This window comes from Budorcas taxicolor, chromosome 4 (assembly GCF_023091745.1).
Source record: "Budorcas taxicolor isolate Tak-1 chromosome 4, Takin1.1, whole genome shotgun sequence".
In the NCBI taxonomy this organism is placed as follows: Eukaryota; Metazoa; Chordata; class Mammalia; order Artiodactyla; family Bovidae; genus Budorcas; species Budorcas taxicolor.
In genome coordinates this window covers 95094327-95119957 of record NC_068913.1, presented here as the reverse complement: position 1 = coordinate 95119957, position 25631 = coordinate 95094327, and the positions used below count along the sequence as shown (strand labels likewise).

Here is a 25631-nt window from a genome sequence, read left to right as displayed (position 1 = left end):
GGAGATTCAATTCATCCCTGGCTCCCCAACTCCCACCACTACAAATTTTCTGTTCTCGTAACTCTTGCAGGTAGTCACTTTAGCTTTTCAAAGGCTTTCTAAAATGCATCAACCAGCTTTTCAGTACTAATAAGTAAACATTAATTTATTATTTTTAATGTTTGGTATCACAATAAACTAAAAGCTACAAGGTTGATAACTTATTAACTATAACAGATGTAGGAGTAGATAACTAGACTGAATATGTATAAACCTCAATACTCTGGAGGCTACATTTTGGACAATATCTAATAATGACTTTCTTGCAATTTTATCTCTTTCTCCTACTGTTGGAAGTTCCAGCTGATACTTTATAACACTTCACAAGTCAAAGTTTGTATCATTAAGCAAATATCTTTTCTTTTTCTACTTCTCTAATTGAATGTTTGCATAACTGCTTAGATTATTCTGGATCCAACTGGCATGGAGGTAGGGAAAATCAAAGATCTGCCAACTGATTCTGCCTTTCCTGATAAAAAAGATGGTTGCAACAACTATTGGCTACATTTCCTGCAGTTAGAGGTAACTATCAGACCGAGGCCAAATCAATTAGCATGCCTTTTAGGGGAACTCATAGCATTGTCACAGCTACTGTTGTTCAGGGCTGTTTGACTGCATTGCAGCACGCCAGGCTCCCCTGCCCCTCACCATCTCCCGAAGCTGTTCATAGCTTTAACAACCATTAAAGCCTGCATACTACTTTAGAATTTGCAAATTGCTTACAGCAACAGGAAAATTCACTAGGTTAGAAGCATTTCCCAAAATGAAAAATAGCGAAATTAATTATTTTACTAAAATAGCAATTTATTCCAAAAAGAGAAAGTGCTCTTTCTGTGCACTCCCATGGAATGTACATGAACTCCCATGTACTTCTATCATTGTACAAACTAGGCTCCATAAAGGCAGGAGCTATGTATATTACTTATCCTTATATCCTCAGATACAAACCCCTGACATAACAGTCAACCTTGCGTCAAAACAATGAATCTTACCCTATCTTCACAGTCTGTACTTGACTGAATATTAAGTAACCATAAATCAAGTCTAAAGTTAAAAAAATTAGGAGGAAAACAAAAGTCAGGAAGGGGAGGAACGTGAGTAAGAAGATGAGGAGGGGAGTATCAGTCAAGCTCAAAACCTCGGCTTCCATTTCACCAACCTTGTTCAAGACAATGATATATCTTTATTCTTTTTTAGAAGTCCATCAAGGAAAATGAGTCTTCATTGACTTTCCAAAGGCCACGATAAGTCCTTAATTTCAGCAGAGCCTACTTTTAAAAAAGTGGAACAGACAGACCAGACCCTGCCTTAGATATATACCACCCCCTCCCACCCACACACCACTAGTGGGGGCCACTCTACTTCTCTAGATTTGTAGGATTGGAGACGGTGGGCACAAATCCATCTGTTGTTTAGTCACTAAGTAATGTCCAACTCTTTGTGACCCTGTGGACTGTAGCCTGCCAGGCTCCTCTGTCCTTGGGATTTCCCAGGCAAGAATACTGGAGTAGGTTGCCATTTCCTATTCCAGGGGATCTTCCTGACCCAGGGATTGAACCCCAGTCTCTTGTGTCTCGAGCACTGGCAGGCAGAGTCTTTACCGCAGAGCCTTCAGAGAAGCCACATACTCATTTACCCCAACAACATAGCCATCCAGCTGCACCATCATCTTAAACCAGTTTCCTTAAACTGAGTTCTCTCCTCTATTAAGCTCCTCACTACTAACAAGTACTTCCTCCCACCTAGGTCACGTTTCAGCTTTTTTTTTTTTTTTTTGGCCATACCTTGCATGGGATCTTAATTCCCTGATCAGTGATGGAAACTGTGCCCTCTGAAATGGAAGTGCAGGGCTCTAACCCCTGGCCCCCACTAGCCCACCAGAGAATTCTTGAGTTCAGGCTATTTTGGGGCACTAAACATTAGGCTGTGTAGGCTTTCTCCACTCAGAGACATAGGGGTCTAAAGCTTGTTACTTGTCAGACACTACCTCAAGTTTCTTTAAGACAGAAGAACATTAGAAAGAGGCTAACCACTTATATAGAATAAGCTATATAATTTCCCCAAGAAATAAATGTTTATCTTTTATTGACAACCCGTCATCCCTGGTGCCCACCTCCCATCAATAGTTTAAGTGCCATTACACTTTTCACTCTTACTTATAATACAGTAATCTCCCTACCCCAGTTGGGGTACCCTGGTAGATTCTACCCCTAACTCTTCTACCTTAACTGAAATCAAAAAGTCCTTTACGGGACCCCTCCTCATCTGTTTCAGAGAAGACTGACTCATTCCAACAGGCTTCAAGGCAAGGAAGGGAGAGAGATTGTAGAGGAGCAGCTCACCTTATGCCAGAAGAAGGGGCGAAAGCAGGAAAGAAGGGGAAAAGCAACTGGCCTTTTATAATAGTGGCTATAGCGGCAGCAAGACTGGTAAATAAGAACTTAGCCTCACCTGGGCTTTAATCCCAGAGTTGCCATTGACAATGTATTTCTTCTTGCTGCTCAGCATAATGACATTACCAGCCCTACAGCCACCTCTCCAGTCCAGGGACCCTTGTGGCTAGGCCTTTAAACTTTCCTCATCAGCAATTCTGTTGGCTCTGGTTCCAGCTAGTTTTGTGTGTGCGTGCGTGGTGGTAGTGGTGGTGAAGGGGGGGTTTGCCTTCCCTGGAAACCCTGAAGCAGCTCCAGCAACCCCTCCAGCAGTAGAGCCCAATTAAATAAAGCATTTCTGTTAGTGGTTCATCAGCCATTCCTAATTCTGGTGGCTGTTTTGCTTTTATTATTTTTTTTCCCCTAAACACCTAATTACACGGATCCTCTGACCTCTAAACCTTAACAAGTCCCTTGACAAGGCCCAACTTGCACGCGCATAACAATAGCTTATTTATATAACTGGTGCACTTTTTTTTTGCCTGCTATAATTAACTTGCTAATTAGGTTCCTTTTTAACCTTACCTCCTCCTTTTCCAAGTCAGATGACTGCAGTTAACCTAGTCTCATTAGAAAAAAATTAACTACAGAGGCACTAAAGCAGTGAGGAATTTATAAAAACGGTAAGAAAAAAAAAAGGAGCCAAGTACTCATGCAGGCCCTAACCTACACTCTGTGGCCTTGTGTTGGTCAGACTGGGGACACTGGTCTCAGGCCTGTTACCAGGAAACTCAGCTTCCTCAGACCAGTGCTCTACTCTTAACTGTGCACCTTTTCATGCAGGTTTTGACATCTGGTTTCTAGTCCCATCTGAGGAGCGTTGCTGCTTAAGTGTCCAGTGATCTGCCTGCCTTTTTCAAAAACTGTTTCGTGGAAGGTGCAACTACAATAGGGAATTTCCTATTTCCTCAGAGCCCCCAGGGTCATAGCGACCTTGTTACATATCAAATAGTCAAATGAAGGGGTGGCCCTTCTAGGTACACACAGCGATACACACAGAGGAAAAGGAAACCAGGAACTGCCAGGAGCCCAGGATGACAAAGAACCAAGTACACGTATACAGGGAGTTAGAAGTGGTGGGCATGTAGTTGAAGAAAATACAAGAGCTAGTTGGTGGAGACTTTTGTGCCACGATAAATCTGATAACTTTACAATTCATAAAAATAATCCACAGAAGATATAAAGCAAAACCGCGCACAAAAGTGACTCCCAATTAGTCATGAAAAGATGCTATGGGCTAATGCAGTGAGTGACCAGTGGGCAGACAGGAGCTGGAGAAGTATAGTCCCGGGAAGGCAGATGGACCAGATGAGAAGGGTAGGAGAACAAACCACGGACCAGCTATCTAATAAACAATAATGCACCATGCATTTCTCCAGAGACCATTTCAGTTTATCTGCTTGTTACTTTTAGTAATTTAATATCATTGCTCATCTCCAAGATATGGGAGATTGACCCGAGAGAGAACCAGTAATTTATTTTTGAATTAGAATAGATGATTAAGAAAGGGGGTTAGTGATGTTGACATCTGCATGCCACCAGATGTGTCAGCAAATGGAGGGGAGGTTCATCATTGGAACGTGACCCTTGGAAGTGTCATATCGACAGCGCCACAGAAAATCACCACTGCACGGACCAGGAGTGAGGCAATCTGATTGGGTTAGTTAGATCCCAGCAAAAGTCAAAGATCCTTCCATGTCTAGTTTAATTCATTCTCTGCTTATTTCCTCTGGTTTTCATAATAGATTGTTATCTAATACATACTGATCTCCCCATTAGAAGACAAATCCTCTGAACCAGGCCTCGGTTGTGAACCATTTCTGTATTCCCCCCAATGTCTTCCAGATGAAAGTGAAGTGTTTGCTCAGTCATGACTGACTCTACAACCCCATGGACTGCAGTCCACCAGGCTCCTCTGTCCATGGAATTCTCCACATAAAAATACTGGAGTGGGTTGCCATTTCCTTCTCCAGGGGTCTTCCATATAGATGCTGTTAAGATGATAGCTTTGGAAATTATTTGGAATTGTTCACATTCTTTGTAGTTATACCATTTTAAATTTCCTAACTATACCACTCTAGCATTCTTGCCTGGAGAGTTCCATGAACAGAGTAGCCTGGTGGGCTACAGTCCATAGGGTCACAAAGAGTTGGATGTGACTGAGCTACTAACACTTTCTTTTTCACAAAATTCCAGATGTGATTTAAAAAATATGAGTGCTCTCTGAGCACAAGAAAGAACATAAAATGATTGATTCTTTTTTTAAGGATAATCTTTATTTTGAGAGAAAAGGTCCCTGGAAGAACAGAATAAGGGGAAGGAATTAATATTTATTGAACCTACCATGCAACGGCCTGTGTATCTGTTATTTCTATTAAACAGTATAATAGTCTCAAAAACTTGGCATCATTATCCCCATTGACAAATTAGGAAACCACAAATGTACTGAGAGAACAAATGATTTGCCTGAAGTCTCACAGCAAGCAAGAGGGACTAGAAAGTGAGCCTGTGTTTATGTCAGAGCCGAAGCTCTTTCTACTACACCAAACCTTGTGATACTGATCTGAAGATCAAAAACTTCCCTGGTCCTAATTCAGGGTGTACTCAGCCCCACCTCATCCCTCTTAATTTATCTTGCTGTGTTGTGCTTAGTCGTTCAGTTGTGTCCGACTCTGCAAATCCATGGACTGTAGCCTGCCAGGCTCCTCTGTCCGTGGGGACCCTCCAGGCAACAATAATGGAATGAGTTGCCATGCCCTCCTCCAGGGGATCTTTCCAATGCAGGGATCGAACCCAGGACTCCCACATTGCAGGCAGATTCTTTACCAGCTGAGCCACCAAGGAAGCCCTGATTTATCTTAAATTTATTTAATTTAAAATTACTCCTTAAATTTACTTTCTTATTGGATTAGGTTTCAAAAAGGATATCATCCCAGATTATCTTTGGGCTCTGATCAAACCACAATTCTGAAATGGCTAAATCATATAAGAAACTGAAATCTAGCAGCCTTTTAATTAGCAACTTTGTCCAATGTCACTACCAAAAATTGAAATGGAAATTAACTGAACTAAGATACAGCTATTCACTGTCATCCATGACAATCTTGGTCTCTTATTCACAATTTCAGGAAATGAGACACACCAGTATTTTTCTGCTTGCTTGATGAGTCTCTAATCTGCTCCTACTAATCAAGAATATGCACCCTAGTATACTCAGCTGGTTCCTCACTCAGATGAAAAGGAACTCCTGGTCTAATGTCTTGAGTTTCTGGGCCTGAGCAAAGGGACCTGCAGATCTATACCAAACACAACTGGAAGACATTTTCGATTACTATTCCTGGAAAAAAGCCTTACCACTTAACAAGTTTATCTACCAAAGTAATTCTCAAATTTTAGATACATCAAAATCACCCAGAGGGTTTATTAAAACGCATTGCTAGGCCCTGCTCCAGAGGTTCTGATTTACTGAATCTGGGTGGGGCCCAAGATTTTGTATTTCTAACAAGTTTCCAGGTGATGCTGATGCTACTGGCCTGGGGACCACACTTTTAAGAACCACTGCTGGAACACTCCAAGCATGATTAAAGTCACCGTAATTCTTAACTCTCTCCTTAACCAACCATGTTATCCTACCTATGGCTGTAACCATGGAGCATATTCATAGGCACAAAAAGTTATTTCAAAGATCAGAGAAAGGAATGAGGTGATCCTTTCTTTATACACAACATAGGACATAAAGAGAACTGGATCTAATTCTGATTTCCACAAATTAAGGCTAAGAATAGATGATTAATGCATTAAAAAAATCAGGACTCATGGGGAGGATAGAAGATCTATTTACCCTACACAGGAGCACATCAAGAGAAACAAATTAATTCCCTTTCAAATATATAAAGTAGTACTACAAAGAATGCTGATCAGTGGTTCTCTCTCTGTATCTCCATTTCTTAACATTTCCAGGGTTACTGAACATCTATAATCCTGATTTGTAAAATAAGAACAATAATACCTACTTTGTCTGTCTCAAGTGTGTGCTGTGAAAATAAAATAACGCAAGTGAAAAGGTTTTGGAGGTGACACACTGGTACACAAATATAACATATTAACATTTCTATTTTTTTAGGTCCAAATTCTTCACCTAGAGTCCATGGATGTCCAGATGCTCTAAAACAGAATGCAAAAAGTTTGTGTACCTATTTTCCTGGGGAGTGGGTCCACAGTTTTCATCAGTTTCTCAAGTGGGTCTCTGCTTTAAGTGTCAATTCTGATCCAGAGTTATAGTGAAACTAACTCTACTACCATTTAGCAGATACCTTAAAGGTTTTCGTCTCACTTCCAAGTAGATATGGTTCAAGCATTCTTAGAGACATTGCTCCCTTCCAAGCCAAACGAGCTGCTGGAACAAATTCTTCAACTATAAAAGGGATTACTTCTAGCCAAAAGAAAACCAGGTAACCGGCTGGCTGGGTACTCAATCAAGAAAGTGAATCAGATTTCCTACGGAAAAGTACTAGGTACTACAAAGAGCTTAAGTGGGAGGAGGAAATATTAAGATGTAGAAACTTAAAAAAAGTTACTGCAGATCTCCATGCTCATAAGAGAGGAGGTATTTTCACCTACCACTAGGGACTAAAAATTTCTCAGGGGAAGTGAAAATGTATTAATAAGGACAATCTTTAAAAGGATGAGTTTCCCAATCTTTTAGCAGTAAAACTGCCTGAACAAGCTATACAAAAATAGCTGGGGAGCAAAGGCTTTAACAGAAGTTTTCCAGTGACTGATGGAATAGTAACTCGAAGGTCTACTTGTCAAGTCTCAAGACTGTTCTTCAGATTTCCTCCTGGCTTATTGCCCTGCTAGGAGTCAGAGATGTGAGTACTGTCAGCTGCTGTTTGTGCTCTTGAGTCCGATCTTCTGAGGGATATGCCAGTCCCTTTTTGCTACAGATCATTTATAAGAAGGGAGGTATCATAATCCACTTTTTCTGCTAAATTTTCCCCCTGAAAGAAAGTTTGAGAGCCTTGTCATAGTTCCTTTGGGGGCAAGGATAGTTCTCAGTGGAAAGTTCATTATGTTAATATGTAAACTGGAACAGGAGTCATCTGTTAAAAGCTTTCTTTGATCGAAATTTTGACCCAATGTGATAACTGGCACCAGGGTTTCCTCTTGGAGATTAAAAGGTACTCCAACATGTCACAGGTAAGGTCTGGAAATCTATAGGCAGTATGCTAGAGAATGCTCAGTGGCTCATTTTGGTGGCTAAGTGGATACTGGTGGCAGCCTAAAGAAGCACTTCCAGACCAGGTCAGAAATGAACAACTATGATATCTGAAAGCAAGCCTCAAGAGGTTAATCTCTGGCAAAGGAATAATTCAGAGGATAAAACTGAGTTATTGAGGCCAAGCACCTCCCTACTTTGCCTCATCATTGTTAAAAAAAGAAAAATCTACTGATCAAAGATATTTTCCTGATTTTTGAAAGACAGAGGCCAGGAAATTGCTAAATAAAAAAGGTGCCATGTTGAAAACAAAGCAGAGCTGTGCTTTATTAAAGAATATTTTCTAAAAGCTGAGAAGTCTTAGGTCATATCTCTTGAGCAGTAGTCACACTAACTCCTTTAGGACTGTTATCCTGTTCAGGTAAACAAAGAAAAGGTAAGTAGGTAAAAGTCCTGTAGGCGCTCCTCTTGAGAAGATGTGCTTGGCAGGTAAGACAGCGAGGTGTATTATTTATGAGAATAAGTGTTACTGTAAAACTTGTGTTGACTAAGTTGACATACTAGTGTTCTGTGAAATTCTGTAATATTCTCTTATAGAAGTAACAAAGGTTAATATCTTCATGTGGGCTCTCACTTAAGAAAACCAGAATCCTATTTCCCCTTGTTGGTATCAGTGAAGGGCTGGAAATTCAAAAACAAACTTAAAAATCCAACTAGAGGGACTTCCCTGGTGGTCCAGTGGCTAGGACTCAGTGCCCACAATGCAGGGGGCCTGGGTTCAATCCCTGCATAGGGAACTAGATCCCACACGGCACAACTAAAGACCCAGAGTAGCCAAATAAATAAAAATAAATATTTATAAAGAAATCCAGCTAGAATTATTATTTGAATTTTTTCCTGTTATTCTAAAACACTATACTATTTGAAATAAGCTTGCGGATGAGTAGGATTTCTTTAGATCAAATGTTTTAAAACTGAGTACAAGGTTCTGGAACAACACTAAGAACAACAACAGGAATAACCCTAACAGAAATAATAATAGTTGGTATGTGAATCGAAAGTGGGCTCATCAGTTGGGCCTCGGTTAGGTCTACTATATACTCAGACTCATTACTGGTGGTCACTTCTCTAAGTCCATAATTCCATAAACACTGAAAAGAACTTGGAATGTGTTGTACATAGTCTAAGCAGTTTTCAATAGGGAAATACATATACATTATACATATTTTATGGGGCTTCCCAGGTGGCGCTAGTGGTAAAGAATCCACCTGCCAATGCAGGAGATGCAAGAGACGTGGGTTTAATCCCTGGGTTGGGAAGATCCCCTGGAGGAGGGCATGGTAACCCACTCCAGTATTCTTGCCTGGAGAATCCCATGGACAGAGGAGGCTGGCGGGCTAAAGTCCATGGGGTCACAAAGAGTTGGATACGACTGAAGCAACTTAGCATGCACACATACATATTATATATACATATATATACACACATACATATATATATAAACCACAAATTGGTATATAGACTGTAAGAAATCAGGCTAACCCTGGAAGAAAGCAGTTAGGAACATAAGGGTGGTTGCTATTTTTATATAAAAAACTAAAGTTGGATCGAAAATACTAGGTTTTATGTGCTGGTTCTTATCAACAAATAACTTACTAAAAACATTCATCAAGCAAATAAAGTATTTTAAAGAACAGTACCAAAAGAGCCATATAGGGACTTCCCAGTAGTCCAGTTGTTAAGACTCCGTGCATCCACTGCAGGGGGCACGGGTTTGATCCCTGGTTGAGGAACTAAGATCCCACGTGCCCAGCACAGCCAAAAAATAAATTAATTTAAAGAGAGTTTTATAGTTCCTCCTTTTAGAAAGACATGTACAAGAATACTTGGGAAAATGTTTTGACTGGCAGGAGAAAACTAGGCAGAGAGGGGATAAACTACTTAAATCTTTTCAGTCTTGAGAGAGAGAGAGAGCACACCATTTCCACAAGTTGTTCCCCCTCCCCCCCATTCTTTTTCTTTATCCCCATGAGAAATAAACTAAGTATCTGCTTGTAAACAGAATGCAATGCAATCACAGTGTAACACAATCCATGCAGTACACCAGGAGCAGTGGGGAAGCTCCAGTCCAGTCCAGACAACCAGGCAACAGGCCCTTCCAGCTCACTCATAATTTACAAATAATTTTAAAAAAAGAAAAAGCAAAGAAAGCAGCAGGAGTGACCCAGGAATTAATCAGAAATTACAGTAATAACTGTTTTCCCAATCACAGCTCTTGGGAGGGACTTCTCACAATGATCCCTATTTTTGTCATTATCAAGAAACAGAGGGAAAAGCAAAGTGACCAAAGAACTCACCATCCACTCAGGCACGTGAAAAGCTGAGGCGCCAGTCTCCATAGTGCAGGCTTGGGTAATCTATGTCCTGAAGCAAAAGGGAAAGCTGGCTTGGAAGTGCCCGAGTTTTCTGAGTGTCCAAAAAGCAGAGCCAGATCTAGTGATTCAGGAGTTCACAGTAACTAGCAGAAGCTGCACCCCCTTTAAAAGTCTTCCTATTAAAATCAAGATCATTAGTCAACTGCCTGACAAGCCCCTTGACTGGCCAGCTGCAAACCTGCTTCTGATTCAAAACGAGAGCAGATACAAGGTTCTACACCCAGGCACTGAACTTTCCATGGAGCACTCACTATTTAATGCTACCCAAACAGTATCCCCTCCTCCCCAGTGGGGACTTTCTGCAGCAGCAGTCAGGCTTCCTCTTTTTCCCTGTGTATAAGGCACTTGTTAACTTTTTCCCGCCCCTCAGGATGCGTCACTAGAGGTGCTGATACCAAGATCAATAAGGATCGAGGTCAAGAAGGCACACCCATTTCTGGAGAGTTGCTTGATTTGGATCTGCACGGTAAACAGGCGTTTCCTTGAAATCGAGTTCCTTATGGCTTTCAAGTTTAAACAGTTATGCAGAAGCTCCCCATCTGCTCACACCAGGGGTCTGGCACCAAACCCAGGCATATCTCAAGTTAAATTCTTACTGCACAGGAGATTCAGATGGAGCTGGAGAGGATCTCAGTCAAAACCAAAACTTACAAGCTCAAAAGAAAGTTCTAGGACCACAGCTCCCTCTGCTGGCTTGCTGTGCTATGCACATGAAAGTCTAAGGGCCTTCAGCTACAGAGATAAAGATGCCCACTATAAATAACCTGCTTCTCTGAGGCTAGTCAGGAGCTACCACAGAGTAGGCAGGTTTAGGGGAAACCAGCACTTCCAAGTCAGACTAGTGCTGTCTCTTTATTTTATGCACAGGAGTTTATGCCTCCAAATCCCCTATCCCTCTTTCTCTTTCCTCACTGGTAACCAGTCCCATCACTTCACGGCAAATAGATGGGGAAACAGTGGAAACAGTGGCTGACTTTATTTTTTGGGGCTCCAAAATCACTGCAGATGGTGACTGCAGTCATGAAATTAAAAGGCGCTTACTCCTAAGGAAAGTTATGACCAACCTAGACAGCATATTAAAAAGCAGAGACATTACTTTGCCAACAGAGGTCCGTCTAGTCGAGGCTATGGTTTTTCCAGTAGTCATGTATGGATGTGAGAGTTGGGACTGTGAAGAAAGCTGAGCACCAAAGAATTGATGCTTTTGAACTGTGGTGTTGGAGAAGACTCTTGAGAGTCCCTTGGATTGCAAGGAGATCCAACCAGTCATTCCTAAAGGAGATCAGTCCTGGGTGTTCACTGGAAGGTCTGATGTTGAAGCTGAAACTCCAATCCTTTGGCCACCTGATGTGAAGAGCTGACTCATTGGAAAAAAACCCTGATGCTGGGAAAGGAGGATTGAAGGCAGGAGGAGAAGGGGACAACAGAGGATGAGATGGTTGGATGGTATCCCCGACTCAATGGACATGAGTTTGGGTGGGCTCCGGGAGTTGGTGATGGGCAGGGAGGCCTGGCGTGCTGCAGCTCATGGGGTTACAAAGAGTCAGATACGACTGACTGAACTGAACTGAACTGAACCGCTACAGGGACTTCCCAGGTGGCGCTAGTGGTAAAGAATCCACCTGCCAATACAGGAGCTGCAGGAGATGTGTTTGATCCCTGGGTCAGGAAGATCCTCTGGAGAAGAAAATGGTAACCCACTCCAATATTCTTGCCTGGGAAATCCCATGGACAGAGGAGTCTGGCGGGCTACAGTCCATGGGGTCTCACAGAGCTGGACATGACTGAGCACACATACACCACACATACAGGAATATAGCCAACACTGTAAAACAACTTTCAGTGGAGTATAATCTATAAAAATATTGCATCACTATATTGTACACCTGAAACTAATATAATATTGTAAATCAACTACACTTCTTATTTTTTTTTTGCCACACCACGTGACTTGTGAGATCTTAGTTCCCTGACCAGGGCCCTTGGCAGTGACAGCAGGAGTTCTAGCCATTGAACCACCAGGGAATGCCCTACATTTCAATTTTTAAAAAAGATTAGTGCCACCTCTAAGCCCCTATTCAATGCTGTTTTTTATCCCCAGGTCTGGTTTCTGAAACAGGATGCCAACACAGTAGTCTTTAGGACCTCAGAAGCTGCTTCCTCCTTATGACCCCATACTAGTTCCCTCCTCCCTACACACTTCAGAAATTTGGAAATAAGACAAAACTAGAAAAAAAGGTGACCTAATCTTTTTTCTGTGTGTGGTCAGTCATATCTGACTCTTTGCGACCCCATGGACTGTAACACACCAGGCTCCTCTGTCCATGGGGTTCTCCAGGCAAGAATACTGGAGTGGGTTGCCATGCCCTTCTCAGGGGATCTTCCCAACCCAGGGATCAAATCTGCGTCTCTTATGTCTCTAGCACTGGCAGGTGGATTCTTTACCACTGTGCCACCTGGTAAGTCCCTTCTATTTTACCTTCTTAATTAATTCCTAAAGTATATTATCCAATGAAATCTGGTCCCCTTTAAGAACCAGGGACTCTTTACAGTGTTAAGTCCCGCTGCAAAGATAATTTCTCTAGAGTTGACAGTCATAATATCGTGATTAGGATTATAGGTTCATTGCCCTTAAAGGTCTTTCCTAGTTAGGAGAATGGTCCTTTAGATACAGAATGAAGGAGAGGAAGGAAACTTCTAGCGAAGAGATGTCAGAAAGGGCAGAATTCAAATGACCAACCTGGAGGTCCAGACTAGAGAAAAGGCAATTGAAAACAGAAGGGGGCCACTGGACTAGGTGAATGCAGAGGTGTCAAAGGACTAGAGATCACAAGGCAGGTGGAGAGCAGGTGCAATAATAAGAAGAGAAAATAGCAAGGGTAGAAGTAAAGGCAGTTGTGGTCACGGAGGAGCTATGGGGTGAAGCAATGAATGACAGCAAGATAAAGAAAGTCAATGAAATGAAGGCATGATCTGAGGTCAGGGTTTCAGTTTTGATAAGGCCATCTGTGATCAGAGTGTCAGATTTGATAAAGTGGATTAAAAGGAAGACCATTCTTTTAGTGTAAGGTTTTAACTAAAATAGACTGCATTTGAAAACTGCAACCTTCTTATACCTTATACTTATTACCTTCTTTCTGTAATGACTCTGAAACAAAAATAAAACAGTACCTATTACAACTGAGAACTGAAAGTCTATTAACTGAGTGGGACTGTATAAGGCACAGTGTATAGGTTTAGGTACTATGAATAGTTATAAAGTTGTTTTCATTCTAATTTAATTTTACTAAAGTGCCTTAAAAGATATACCTATAGCTAGAGCAGGAGTGAGACCCCTGCATGTGATTATCTATAATAACCAGCCTTAACATTTAGGAGTTTGCAACTTCAAAAGGATACACAAACTGCACCTGCTCCTGTGGCCTTCAAGTTTTACAGAAACTGACTGTCAACAGCTCCAAGGAATCTCATTTTCATTCTAAGAAGATCAACCTGAAGTTCTATGAGCCAGTGGTGTTCCTACCTTGACACTAGGATCATCATGAAATTAATCAGACAACTTGCTGGAGAGAGTATATGCTTGAGGCTGGAGAGGAAAGGACAAAAAATTAATATGTCCAGGGCCCAAAGTCAAAAAGAACCAGAAGTAACTACAATGTGGTGAAGAAGCAACTACGATGGCAGAAGAGTTTTAGACAGGGGGCAATAAATCTGAAGCCCAGAGAGTCATAAGGCACAGGGCAAAGAATACAGGAATGTGACCCTGTCCTCTATTCCTGGCTTGTCACTAACAGTTTTATTAGGTTTTGGCAAGTCACCTACTCTCTTCTTCAGTTTCCTTATTACAAAATAAGAGGGAGGTAGGTAAGAGGGCACTGTGGAAGGTTAGAACTGGTTCCTTCCAGTTCTGACATTCAGTATTTCTAATCCATCTGGTTTCTCAAGGTCCTAAGAAAAAGCAATAACTACTCCTTAGTCACCTAAGTTACAGCTTATTGTAGACGCTGAGGTTCCTAACCATCAGAGTCCAAAGTTCCATCTGGTCAATTATGAGGCTGGCTGAAATTGCTAGACTTTAAATCTCCTTTGCCCCTTCAAACTTGAAATGCCCATGTAACCTGAGCAACTGGAGTTGTTAAGTCCTCACACCCCCAACTTAAATGTCAGACATTCCACCTCCCAGTTCCTCAGTGATCTTAAGGCTCATATCCCACAGGTAGTTTTATATTCCAGACGTGGTCTTAAAGACCACAGGCTTTAAGAGTTGGATCGTTGTTGTTCAGTCGCCAAGTCATGTCTGACTTTTACAACTCCATAGACTGCAGTACGCCAGACTTCCCAGTCCTTCACTATCTCCCAGAGTTTACTCAAACCCATGTCCATTGAGTCAGTGATGCTATCCAACCGTCTCATCCTCTGTCAACCCTTGGGTTTAAACATTGGCTCCACTACTTAAAAGCAGTGTGTCTATCTTTGGTAACCTGTATGACTTTTTGAGCCTTTGCTTCCTCATCCATAAAACAGGTAATAAAACTCTCCTCACATTGATGTTCAGTTCAGTTCAGTTACTCAGTCGTGTCCGACTCTTTGCGACCCCCCCAAGGACTGAAGCAAGCCAGGCCTCCTTGTCCATCACCAACTCCTAGAGTTTACTCAAACTCATGTCCATTGAGTCTGTGATGCCACCCAACTATCTCATCCTCTGTCGTCCCCTTCTCCTCCCTTCAATCTTTCCCAGCATCAGGGTCTTTTCCATTGAGTTAGTTCTTCCTATCAGGTGGCCAAAGTACTGGAGTTTCAGCTTCAGCATCAGTCCTTCCAATGAATATTCAGGACTGACTTCCTTCAGGATGGACTGGTTGGATCTCCTTGCAGTCCAAGGGACTCTCAAGAGTCTTCTCCAACACCACAGTTCAAAAGCATCAATTCTTCAGCGCTCAGCTTTCTTCACAGTCCAACTCTCACATCCATACATGACTACTGGAAAAACCATAGCTTTGACTAGACGGACCTTTGTTGGCAAAGTAATGTCTCTGCTTTTTAATATGCTGTCTAGGTTGGTCGTAACTTTTCTTCCAAGGAGCAAGCGTCTTTTAATTTCATGACTGCAGTCACCATTTGCAGCGATTTTGGAGCCTCCAAAAATAAAGTCAGCCACTGTTTCCCCATCTATTTGCCATGAAGTGATGGGACCAGATGCCATGATCTTAGTTTTCTGAATGTTGAGCTTTAAGCCAACTTTTTCACTCTCTTTCACTTTCATCAAAGACTCTTTAGTTCTTCTTCACTTTCTGCCATAACAACAGTGTCATCTGCACATTGATGTTATATAGATTAAATAATACATGTAATGGGCTTTCCAGGTGGCATCAGTGGTAAAGAACCCACCAGCTAATGCTGGAAATATGAGACGTGGGTTCAATCCCTGGGTTGAGAAGATTCCCCTGGAGGAGGATGTGGCAGCTTCCTGGTCCAGTGTTTGTTCCTGGAGAATCCCATGGACAGAGGAGCCTGGTGGGCCATGGTCCATAAGGTCACAAAGGACATGACTGAAGCGATTTAGCACACACCTATGCAATACATATAATACACAGTACTCAGCATAGTGCCAGGGAACTATTTTGTCTAAAACTAGGCATAGCAGAATAGTACCAGGTGAATTTGAATCTTGATTCATCAGTTACCAACTGTGTAACCTTAGGCATATTACTTATGCCTTGTGCCTCTGTCTTCTCTTTAAAATGGGGACATTAAGAATCTCTTCTTATAGGATTGCTGATAATATCAAATAAATTAACATATATAAAACACATAGAACAGTGCCTGGAACTCATCAGTGCTATTTAACATTTACTTTTATTATTAATAAATATAACACATACGTTCCCCCAACACACTCAAATACATATTTTCTTCTTATACACAGTAAAATCTTTCAACGGAACCACAAGTATTTACTGGGTGCCTGTCATGCACCAAGCAGCATAGAAAGACAGTCCCTGCCTTCATGGTTCAGGAGAGACAGGCAATTAAATAATTACCAAAAATAAAGTGTGAAAAGGGATAAAGCAAAATTGTTATGGGAGAATATGGCAAGGGTACCAATTATGCCTACTGGGAGTGTCACATCAGAGAAGCTCTGTTTAAGCTGAAAGGTAATGGATGAGGAGGGGTACCTGGCGTGCCTTTGGTGCGCAGGGTGAGTGCAATTCCCCATAGAAGAGCATATTCTCCACATATTCCCCTGCAGTCTGACCTGTTGTCTTCATACCAGCTGTCTAAAGCCTGACCATCATCCTATCCATCTAAATCAGTGCTTCTTAAACTTGAACGTGCCTACAAATTGTTTGGAGATCTTGTTAAAAATGCCTATTCTGATGTAGTCAATCTGGAATAGGTCCCAAGCTTCTACATTTTTAACAGTTCTCAGATGATGCCAACACTGCTGGGACTACCCAACAGAGCCTAGGCAACTCCATTCCTGTAACCCTCTACTTCAATTCATTAAATTAACTTACTCATACATGATTACCATCAGCACAATTATTTTAAAGTCTGATCACATAATTTCCTCATTCATAATGCCCCAATAGATCCCCACTATCTTCCAAATACAATCCAAACTCCTTAGCATGATATACAAGACCCTTCATGATTTAGCCTCTGCAAATCCCTGAGCCTCAGCCCCCAGCTCTCTGAATTCCCTTGATCCCTATTCTGAACACACACACTCTAACTTCCTTCAGCACGTATTACCAGCTCCAGGTCTAGGTTAAGAATCAATTTTAGGGAATTCCCTGGTGGTCAGTGGTTAGGACACTGCTGGGGGTCTGGGTTCAATTTCTGGTTGGGGAATTAAGATTCCACAAACTGAGTGACATGACCATAAAAGAAAAAAAAAGAATCAATTCAATGAGTTATTGAGCAATCACCCAAACTGATCTTGATTATAGCACATATCAGTGCTAATACTATAACTAAACATTTATCTATTTCCACACTAGAACTATAATTTGAAGGAAGAGATTATGTGTCTCATTTCTGTATTCCAAGCACACAGCAAATACCAGTGAATATGTGCTGAATTTTTTAAAAAATGAACTTACTCAAAGAACAGCTAGCCTAGAGTAAAGCCCCAGATGAATAAAACATATGACAGTCATCTGAAGGGTCAAAGGAAGGAAAAGGGATGTAGGTATAAGAACGGACAAAGCCATAAACAACATCATAACAAAATTAGGCCTAAGTACTCCAAAATGTATCTCCTTACCGCTGATTAACCCAGTCGCTGTTACAATTAAGCAGTTCAGAGACTGCAGTAAACTAAATGGTGCATGCTGTCTTTCCCACTCCCTGTTAAGTCCTCTAGAATCTGGGAGTGGAGTGTGGACTTAAATCTTCAACCTCTATGACACAGCTCCTAGGGTGCCACTTAGGTCAGAGTTCAGTTTGCTGCATGGTTAGCACCTTGAGCTAAAACTGTCCTCAAAAAGTCAAGCTTAAACTTGAAAGCTTGTTAAACATGAAAACAAGGAGAATCAGAGCAGACAGGGATGTGAACTCAGGGCTCTGAATTCTCTCACAGAGTGGAAAGTAGAGGGAGGGTAGGAAAGGTGTGAGTGAGTGAGTGAGTGAGTGAAGTCGCTCAGTCGTGTCCAACTCTGCGACCCCATGGATTGTAGCCTACCAGGCTCCTCTGTCCATGGGATTTTCCAGGCAATAGTACTGGAGTGCATTGCCATTTCCTTCTCCAGGGGATCTTCCCGACCCAGGGATCAAACCCAGGTCTCCCAAATTGTAGACAGACGCTTTACCGTCTGAGCTACCAGGGAAGTTGTAGGATAAACTAATGAAGCACAATGCCATTAAATAAATGTGGAATCTAGACCCCTCACTACATTATTTTTTACAAATTTTTTTCTTACTACATTACTTTTTAAAGATACTTTAAATTGAGGCATAACACCTACAGAAAAAGTACATAGGTCAAAAGTTACAGTTTGATAAAATTTCAAAAGTCAACACAGCTCTATAACCACTATTCAGATAAGGAAACAGAACATTACCAGCACCCTAGAGTCTTCTGCCTGTCCCCTCTCAGTCATCACTCCTCCCTAAAGATAATCTCTGATTCCTATCACCACATATCAATTTTGCCTATATTTGAACCTGATATAAATACCATAAAAGATGCACTTTTTTTCCTGCTCAACATATTTCTAAGAGTTATCTAAGTCTGTTGATTTAGCAGGAGTTCATTTATTTGTGAAGTGAAAAAGTGTTAGTCGCTCAGTCACGTCTGACTCTTTGAGACCCCGTGGACTCTAGCCTGCCAGGCTCCTCTGTCCATGAAATTCTCCAGGGAAGAATACTGGAGTGGAAAGTATTTCCTTCTCCAGGGGATCTTCCCAACCCAGAGATCGAACCCTGGTCTCCTGCACTGCAGGCAGATTCTTTACCAATGAGCCACCAGGGAAGCCTAAAATACACATTGCATGAATATTTGTAATTTATTGAATCCATTCTCCTGTTGAAAGTTGGTTTCAGTTTGAGGACCTTAAAAATAATGTTGCTGTGATTGTTCTTGTATATGTCATGTGGTACTCACATGAAAATATTTCTGTAGGACACAGGTATGTATGTAGGAGAGGAACTGCTTAGGTTATAGGGTATGCATATGTCCAGCTAGGTAGATAATATCAAGCAACTTTCCAAAGTACCAGTACTATTTTGTAGTCCTACCAGCAGGATATCCGTGCTCCAGTTGCTTCATATCCTTGCCAGTGCTCAGTATGGTCAATCTTCTACATTTTAGGCATTCTAAGTAATGGTGTCACTCTGTGATTTTTCATCTGCATCTTATGACCAGCAATACCATCACGACCACAACTGAGCACATTTTTTAATGGCCTTTATTTTGTTGAGTTACATTTCTGATAAGCCCATTTCACTGAGAGTTTTTATCATGAATGGATGTTGAATTTTGCCAAATGCTTTTTCTACATCTATTGAGATGATCGTCTTTGTTTTGTTAGTGTGGGGTATCACATTGATTGATTTGCAGATCCTGAACCATCCTTGCATCTCTGGGATAAATCTCACCTGATCATGGTGTTAAGACACTTTTAATGACTTGTTAAACTTGACTTGCTAGTATTTTATTGAGGATTTCTGCATCTATAGTGATTAGGAATATAGGCCTGAAACAGTGTTTGCATGTATCTGTGCATGTGGTAAACGGCAAATCTTTTAAGATTTTAAAGTGGATAGTTCAGTGGCAGTGAGGACAATCACACTGTTGAGCACCCATCACCACCAGCCATCCTGAGGAATTTTTCATTATCCCAAACCGGACTCTGTACCCATTAAACAAGCACTCCTCATTTCCCTTCTCCCCCAGCCCCTGGTAACCACTATTCTACCTTTTTTTCTCTCGGAATCTGAGTAGGTACACCATATAAGGGAAATCATACAGTATCTGTCCTTTTGTCTGGTTTATTTCATTTAGTATGTTTTTAAAGTCCATCCGTATTGCAGCATGTATCAGAATTTCATTCTTTGTAGGGCTCAACAATATTCCATTGTATGTACATAAGACATTTTGTTTATCTATTATTCATCCATTGATGGGCATTTGGGTTGTTTGCACCTTTGGGTTATTGTGAATACTGCTGCTACAAACATAGGTGGACAAATACCTGTTAAGAGACCCTACTTTCAGTTCTTTTGGGTATACACTCAGGAGTGGAATTGATGATGCATACAGAAATTTCTGTTTAATTTTTTTTAGAACCTACCATATTGCATTTTATAGAACCTGCATCATTTTACATTCCCATCAGCAATGCACAAGGGTTCCAACCTGGAGAAACTGGAACTCTCATGTACTGCCAAGCATATCTTTATGCTTATTGGCCATTTGGATATCCTCTTATATGAAGAGGCCTTTCAAGTATTCTGCCTATTTTAACGGATTGTGGATCTTTCCCTTGTTAATCTGTATAAGTCATTTACAGATTCTGATTCTGAGTCCTTTGCAAACATCTTCCACTCTGTGGCTTACACTCCTTATGCTGTCTTTTTAAAAAAATTTTTGTTTTGTTTTGAAATAATTATGGACTTAGAAAAACAATTTGTAAAAATAGTGCAAGAGTTTTTCTTCATATACACTTCACCCACATTCCTTATACACTTCACCCACATTCCGTATATACTCACCCACATTCCTCTAACTGATGTTAACTGATAAAACCACAGTAATTATCAAAACTAATGAATTAACATTGGTACAATACTATTAACTAAATTACAGGCTTTGTTTGGATTTCAAAAGTTCTCCAAATGGCCTTTTTCAGTTCCAGGATCCACATCACATTCAGTTGTCCTGTCTCCATAGTCTCTTCCAAACTATGACAGTTTCTCAGTCTTTCATGACCCTGACAATAGCAGTTGGCTAAATCCTGAAATAAAGCTATGGATTGACTGGATTTAAAACAAAACAACAGTTTAATATTTTTTATTAAATTTTCAGTTCCCTCCCCAGTTTTACTGAGATAGGGGCTTCCCAGTGGCACTGCTGGCTGCTGCTGCTGCTGCTATTAAGTCGCTTCAGTCATGTCCAACTCTGTGTGACCCCATAGACGGCAGCCCACCAGGCTCCCCCGTCCCTGGGATTCTCCAGGCGAGAACACTGGAGTGGGTTGCCATTTCCTTCTCTAATGCATGAAAGTGAAAAGTGAAAGTGAAGTCACTCAGTCGTGTCCGACTCTTCGAGACTCAACGGACTGCAGCCTACCAGGCTCCTCTGCCCATGGGATTTTCCAGGCAAGAGTACTGGAGTGGGTTGCTATTGCCTTCTCCTCCTAGTGGCACTAATGGTAAAGAAACTGCCAATGGAGGAGGCGTGAGAGATGTGGGTTCAATTCCTGGGTTGGGAAGATCCCCTGGAGGGAGGACATGGCAAACCACCCAAATATTCTTGCCTGGAGAATCCCATGGACAGAGGAGCCTGGTGGGCTACGGTCTATAGGGTCACAAAGAGTCGGACTTAGTGACCAAACAACAAAAGCCCAATATAATCAAAAGCTTCCTTATACTTGGAAGAAGGAGGCAGAAGAACAAGAGCCAGAGAGAGATTTAAAGATGCTACAATGCTGGCTTTGAGGATGGAAGAAGGGGCCAAGGAATCCTGGCTGCTTCTAGAAGCTGGAAAATGCAAGGAAGTAGATTCTACTCTAGATGGAATACGGCCCTGTTGACATTTTGATTTTAGTCCACTGTGACTCCAAGAATTATAATTAAATACACTTGTATTATTTTAAGCTATAGAAAATTAACACATAAGGGCTCTGAAATTTTAAAGGGGAGAGGGAGAGATTAGCTGTTCGGTCTTAAATACTTCATTTGCAACTAACTACTCATGAATGCTCAGTTTGGCTGGCAATATTTTCAGAAATGTTAAAATTCTGCACATTACAGTGACTAATATTTTAAAAAGTGCTTGGGAATAGGATTCCATTTTTACCAAATCTTATTTGTATAAGAACACCATCAATGAGAGAGAGGGTTAAATGTGACTGGAGAGGTAGACAGGGCTTGACTGACCATGTAGGGTTTACAGGTCACAGAACAGTTTTAATTTTACTCAAAGAATAATAGGAAGCCACTAGAGGTTTATGTTTTTAAAAGACCACCATGGCTCCATAAAAAGAGAAAAGCTAAACAACCATGAATGGAAATGAGAAGAATAGTTAGGAGGTCATTAAAACATATGATAGATGATGGTAGCCTCAATAACAATGACAGCAGTAAATGGATTTAGGACAAATATGTTGGTGGTTGCCTCAGCTGGACCTAGTTAACAGACAATGTGAAGGGTAAGGAAGATGTCAAGAATGACCATCACTGGGGACTTCCCTGGTGGTCCTCGCAATGCAGGGGATGCAGGTCTGAACCCTAGCCAAGGAACTAAGATTTCACATGACATGGAGCAACTCAACCTGTGTGCCACAATTAGAGAGTCCGTATGCCACAATGAAGGATTCCTGAATGCCACAACCAAGACCCGACAGAGCCAAATAAGTAATTTTTTTTTTTTAATTAATGACCATCGTTTTTCTCACTTTAGCAACTGGTCAAATAGGGGTGTCACTGGTTAAAATGTGGAAGAACAGAGGGAAAATAGATGTGGGAAGAATACCAAGACTTCAATTTTGACCATGGTAAGTTTGAAATGTCTATAAGATATGCTAATGCAATCAAAATAGCAACTGAATACAGTCTGGAGCTCAGAGGAAAGCCTAGGCTGAAATAAAAGAGTTAAGATTTCATCCATCTCTGTAATTTAAATCCCATGTATACACAGATACAAAAATTCTTGGGAATGGATAAAAATTGCCTAGAGAGCAGAAAAAAAGCAAACAAACAAACAGAATTCAAGTCTGAGCCCTGATCCATGATCTATCACACCGGGCAGAAGAAGAAGAAAAACCAGCAACTGAAATTTAAGAAGCAGCCACCAGAAAAGTAAGAGGAAAAATGCAAAGAAATCAAGAAAGGAGATTCCTTCAAGAAGGAAAGAGTGGTCAGCTATTACTGACCACTAAATATTCAGCTATTACTAAATACTCACTAAATACTGACCAGATAAATACTGCTGAGAAGTTTAACAAAATGACAGCTGAAAATAGTTTGTAGGACTTGGCAATGTGGAAGTTTTGATGACTTGAGGGAGTAATGTGGGTAAAACAGGACTAGGGAAAACTGAGGGATGACTGAGAGGTTAAGAAGCAGAAACAGTTTGAACAGACAAGTCTTTTGAAAAACTGGGCTGAGATATGGAAATAACTAAAGAGGGATTACAAGCCAAAGGGACTTTGTGTGTGTGTGTGTGAGAGAGAGAGAGAGAGAGAGAATGCCTTTGGACTTGTGTGTGTGTGTGTGTGTGAGAGAGAGAGAGAGAGAGAATGCCTTTGTTCACAAGATGGTTACTAAATCTTGACTGAACTCTGAAAGAAATAGAGGGTGGAAGATAAAAATGTGTGCATCTGTGTGTATGTATGTGAATGTGTGTGCATTTAGAAGTGTAAATAAAGAGAGGGGTACACAGGGTTGTGAGATAAAATTTAGGACACCCAGTTATTTTTGAATTTCAGATACACAACACATAATTTTTCAGCATAAATGTGTCCCAAATATTGCATGGGACATGCTTATACTAAAAACTATTTGTAGTTATCCAAATTTCAAATTTAATTGTGCATTGTGTTGCTGTTTTTGCCAAGTTTAACAACCTTGGGGGCAAATCAAGAAGAAAAGTCTCAGAAGATAAGAGAGAATGGGATCCAGGGCAGGAGTGGAGAAGCTATGTTTGGTTAGGATTAGGATTACTTCTTTCTGTGTTACAGAAAGAAAAAAAGAAGAAATGTAGCAAATATACAGATGAAGGTAGTAAGAATGAGGGAATTCACATCTAAAAGGTTCTTCCTACCTCCCCCCAATGAATTATGACATGACATCAATTAAGGTTAAATAGGAAGAGGGAGTTACCTGCCGGTCTAGTGGTTAGGATTCCACACTTTCACTGCCATGGCCCAAGTTCAGGGAATGGAGATACTGCCATCCTTGCAGCATGACCAAAATTTAAAAAAATAAATAAAAGGCAGGCAGGGAGGAAGGGCTATAGGAGAACTGAGAAGCATTGAGAGACAATTGTTTAGTTGTATCTGACTCTTTGCAACCCAATGGACTGTAGCCTGGCAGGCTCCTCTATCCACAGGATTTCCCAGCCAAGAAGACGTCTGAGAAAGTCATTTCCTTCTCCAGGTGATCTTTCTGACCCAGGGATCAAACCCGCATCTCCTGCATGGCAGGTAGATTCTTACCACTGAACCACCTGGGAAACCCAAAAGACAACTGGTTTATAATAATTTAAAAACAGACAACTAGCAGCCACTGAAAGTTTCTAAGTAGGGCAGTGACATCTCTGCAGAATGACATGATAAAAATACGCTAAAGTAAGATGCATTGAAGGGAGAATGTGGCTGAAAGAAATGAGAACAACTTTAAGGTCAGCCTTGAAGATGGTTAAAGTCTGGATTTCCAGATTACTACTATGTGAATGAAAAATAAAGGACAAATTTGAGAAATTACATAAAACAAGAACTAGCAAGATGTTGACAAAGATCTGGATGCAGAATTGAAGGAGAGAGATGTTCCTATTATATACATAAAAATGTATCTATAGAAAGCCATTTTCAACACAGTACATTCAAAAACCATGCACTCAGCAACTTACACCATTACTGCTTTTATGTTTATGATAATAACCACTATGATTATTTTTCCTCACCTGCCAATTCTCTGTCAAAAAGTTCTAATTGCCTTCCAAAATTCTTTCTCTTCTCACCTTTCCTCATGAAAGTCAAACAGGAAATATTTTGATGAGCTTCGAAGCAAATCAGTCATGCATAACTTTAAGGAAACAGCTCTTTTTACATCCAATAGCAAGATATATTTAAGAGACTCCTTACAAGAAACAAAAATTGTCCTAGAATCTGAACATTAAAGAAAACCTGATAAGTGGATTGTTCCTCCTCAACATCTTCCATATAACAAATAAATTACTGTCTAGCAGCGATTTTTAAAAGTTGTGTTGATGACTGGGCTAATGTCTTTAAGATACTCTAAAGTTTTTGAAGGAAAGAATATGTAAAATACAGCAGATTCTCACTATTCATGGTCAACCCTGAATCTTCATTGTAAGGACTGATGTGAAGCTGAAGCTCCAATACTCTACCTGATGCAAAGAGCTGACTCATTAGAAAAGACTCTGATCCTGGGAAAGACTGAAGGCAGGAGGAGAAGGGGGCGGCAAAGGATGAGATGGTTGGAGAGCATCACTGACTCAATGGACACAAGTTTGAGCAAACTCCAGATGATAGTGGAGGACAGGAAAGCCTGGCATGCTGCAGTCCATGGGGTTGCAAAGAATCAGGCACAACTTAGTAACTGAACAATAATATTCTAATAAAGTCACAATGAACACTGACTTAATCAACACTGAAGCTCTGGTCCTATGGAAAATACAGGGATAGACTTCCATGAGTCTCTTCATCACATTTTTGTCAAATGCTCAACAGATAACTCTATTTTATATGTTCTGTTTAGACACATTATTTAACATGTATTTTTGATTCATGAACACTGAACTCAAAGCCAACAAACAGCATTACAACTCATGGCTAAATGAAGCTAATTTAACATACATTTTTCTTAATAAAGCACAACACAGCCATTTTTGTGCTTAGGAACACTACATAGCACTTTGCTAAGTTGCTTCAGTTGTGTCCAACTCTTTAAAGGAAACCCCATGGACTGTAGCCCACAGGCTCCTCTGTTCATGATATTCTCCAGGCAAGGATACTGGAGTGGGTTGCCATGCCCTCCTCTAGGGATCTTTCCAACCAGGCACTTTGGCGCTACATTTAGGAGACATTTTAAATAGTG

The 25631-nt window shown here is 40.9% G+C and overlaps 1 protein-coding gene across 2 annotated transcripts in view; it reads right to left on the bottom strand.

Moving 5' to 3' along the window:
* Positions 1 to 25631, bottom strand: part of AHCYL2 (adenosylhomocysteinase like 2) — a 187597-nt gene that overhangs the window by 47747 nt on the left and 114219 nt on the right. The window lies entirely within an intron of this gene.